This window comes from Bombina bombina, chromosome 7, assembly GCF_027579735.1.
Source record: "Bombina bombina isolate aBomBom1 chromosome 7, aBomBom1.pri, whole genome shotgun sequence".
Classification (NCBI taxonomy): Eukaryota; Metazoa; Chordata; class Amphibia; order Anura; family Bombinatoridae; genus Bombina; species Bombina bombina.
In genome coordinates, this window is record NC_069505.1 from 15,847,998 (window position 1) to 15,851,375 (window position 3,378).

At 37.7% G+C, this 3,378-nt stretch overlaps 1 long non-coding RNA gene across 1 annotated transcript; it reads left to right on the top strand.

Annotated features, from left to right (window-relative positions):
- The first annotated feature begins 1,641 nt into the window (after positions 1-1,641).
- On the top strand, positions 1,642-3,140 carry LOC128635719 (uncharacterized). The gene is made up of 2 exons (XR_008398569.1): positions 1,642-2,571; positions 2,708-3,140. It is a non-coding gene; the product is annotated as an uncharacterized LOC128635719 (long non-coding RNA).
- The last annotated feature ends 238 nt before the right edge of the window (positions 3,141-3,378 follow it).

Sequence of the window (3,378 nt, forward strand, 5' to 3'; positions counted from 1 at the left end):
GCAGCTCTCATGATACTCCAACAGTCCTCTGAAACTGTGGAGAATTTGAAAGTGGAAAAATGCTGGTTGCAAACTGGAAAATAAGGTTTGGAAACATGGGGATGGTAGATTATGTGCACCTACAGTGCTATATCCTGTTTTAGCCAGTTTAACTCATCTCCCTTCCCATGTTTCCAAAGGGGGAATGATTGCAAGTGTTAATAAATTTTGGTTTGCACCAGGTTTCTCACAATTTGTAACTAAATGGTGCAAGAAATGATGTGTGCTAAATACAATCCAGGTAAATTGACAAAGGTGGAGATGAAACACCTTGTAAAACCTGACTACCCATTCCAAAGACTGCAAATAGATTATATTCAGCTGCACAAATGTGGTGTGTATGAGTATGTTTTGGTGTGTGTAGACGTTTTCCTCTTGGGTGGAGGCCTGGCCGGTTGCCAAGGCAACAGCAGGTGTAACAGAAAAAAACTGATAACTGAAATTGTGTGCAGATATGGTTTACCTGAAACAGTAGAATCTGATCAAGGGACTCATTTTACTGGGCAAGTGTTTGCAGAAATGATGACAGGGTTGCAGATTAATCGTCTGGGAAAGTAGAGAGAGCCAATGGTGTTTAAAAACATAAAATAGCTAAAATCTGTGAGCAAACAAAACTTACTTGGGTACAAGCCTTACCTTTAGCCCTCTTTGCAGTAAGACACCCCAAAGGCAAAGCATAGCCTTTCGCCATTTGAAATTTTGTTTGGTAGACCACTAATAGGTCTTTTCTTTCCACAAGAATTACATGGGCAGTATGCTTCTCTAACTGATTATGTTGTTCAGCTGCATGAGCAACTGACTAATTTGTATGGAAAAGTTTTCTCTTCATTACCAGATCCAGAACAAATAACTGGAACTCACCACCTGCACCCTGGAGACTGGGTGGTGATAAGAAGATACATGAGGAGACACTTAGAGCCCCGGTTTGACGGCCCATACCAGGTATTACTGACAACACCCACCTCAGTCAAAGTGGAAGGGAAACCAAACTGGATACAAGCCTCTCACTGTAAGAAAGTGAACTTCCAGGCAGGTGATAAAAACCTGTGTCAAAAGGGTGAGACCACTGGGGACAAAGTGGGTTAACTAACTGCCAAGATGCATATACTGTCCTGTTTTTTTCTTTGTCCTTTTCTTTGTGTTTTATATCTCTATACACCAGTGAAGGGTGACAAACGGACAAATTCCATCTGGCTTTTACACCAACAAACTGCCAAGCAACTGAATGCCACAGACTGTTGGATATGCTCTCATGTTCCTGCCAATCATAAAGGAATCCCTTTAATAGGTGTACCACTATTAATGAATGATTATGTTCAAATAGATGTAGATCACTCTGTTCATAATGCTATCTCAGATCAAAGTACATACTTGGAACTTGCTGGTATAGTTTCTACACCTATAATGTGTCTTGGGCCAATGTATGTTAATTACATAGCAAACATGAAAGGTTGCATATTTAGTTTGCCCAGGGTATATGTGGGGGAAACAGATTGTATAAATGCTACTTTAACATTTAATATGGAACCTAACAAAGTACCATGTGATACAGTAACTGCTGATTATAATAGTTTATGTTTTTGTTCAACGTTAAAAGCTTTGTGTACCACTAGGTGTGCCTGTTTTGAACAGACAGACAATGGTGAATGGACCTGTCAAACTCAGTTATATAACAATATGAGATGGTTTCAACTATGGCTGGGAAAGATGGTAAGATTATTCCAATGGTCCTTAAACAAGGTATAAGTAAGAATTATTCTCATCTGCAGATAAAAGTCTGGATGTAGTTTCCTGCCTGGACAGGTTGGGGAATTGAGCTAGCAAATAGAATTAACAAATATGCTAGTATTATGGATGGGATTATTATTGAGACTACAAGTAAAAGAGTTACAACAAAGATCTAGAGATATAGCTAAGGAAGGATGGGAACGATTGGAACCTGGTTTAAAAATATGCTTACAAATCTTTTAAAACCCATAGTGGTAGTGATAGGAGTAATTCTAATGTGACTAATTGTTTGGAAATTGTTAATGATTTGTGTTTCTCTTTGCAGAAAAAGATGAAGATACGGATTGTTTAGGGTGATGATACAACAGCTACAGAGATGACAGACTGATAACCTAGCTCAGCTACCTGCCTCCCCTGCAGACCCTCCAGTCATTTTAGGAGACAGGTGGAAGATCTCATCTCTGCAAGGGGGTCCCACAATTGCACCTCATCAGCTTTGGGCCTATTACAGGATTTGGACCTAGGCCTGTGAAGGGATGCAGTTCTGGCTGCTGTTGTTATCTGTTTAGATAGAGATTGCATATTTTGTGTTTGCGTGTTACCAATAAAGATGTGTGAATGCTTAGAGGAAATGATAACTATGTAGGCAGATCTGGAATGGAGGCTCAGCATCCCACTGTCTATGCAGCTTATCTGTATACTCAGTGATATACAGTCTGTTTAAGGGGTCATTTCCAGGTAGGAAGGTTGTTAGTTAGTCAAGTGAGAGACACAAAGTAATAATGGCGTGATAATAAACGCAAGGTAATAGATAAATACATGTGATAATAAACGCAAGGTAATAGATAAATACATGTGATAATAAACGCAAGGTAATAGATAAATACATGTGATAATAAACGCAAGGTAATAGATAAATACATGTGATAATAAACGCAAGGTAATAGATAAATACATGTGATAATAAACGCAAGGTAATAGATAAATACATGTGATAATAAAATTATCAAAAGGGTGAGAAATGTTAAGGAAAAATATTTTTTAATTCTGTATATATATTCTTCTTATGGACTGACAAGTGATATTTTTAAACAGTTACATTTCTTTTTTGTCAATTCAGCTAGTACATAAACTGCTGTATATGCAAAGTAAGTATTTTCAGCTACAGTAACACCCAACGTTTGTATGAACAAGATAAGAAGAAGACCACGAGGTGCTGATTGTGAAGAAACAACACATGGCCTATAAAAAGAGAGACATTGCTGCAATCTAATGCTGCATGCCACACACTCTTGTATTACTATGTAAAATGACCAGTTGTCATTTTAATTTGTAATGTTTAATTGTACAATTATAACCTTATTAATTTGGAACAGCTGTCTTCACGTTATTTTACTTTAACAATACCATCATGAGTAAGTACATATTTATATGTAGTGCACCCACTGTGACCTAAACCAGCTGCCTCCCATGTGCTCAGTAAATACCATCATGAGTAAGTACATATTTATATATAGTGCACCCACTGTCACCTAAACCAACTGCCTCCTATGTGCACAGTAAATACCATCATGAGTAAGTACATATTTATATATAGTGCACCCACTGTCA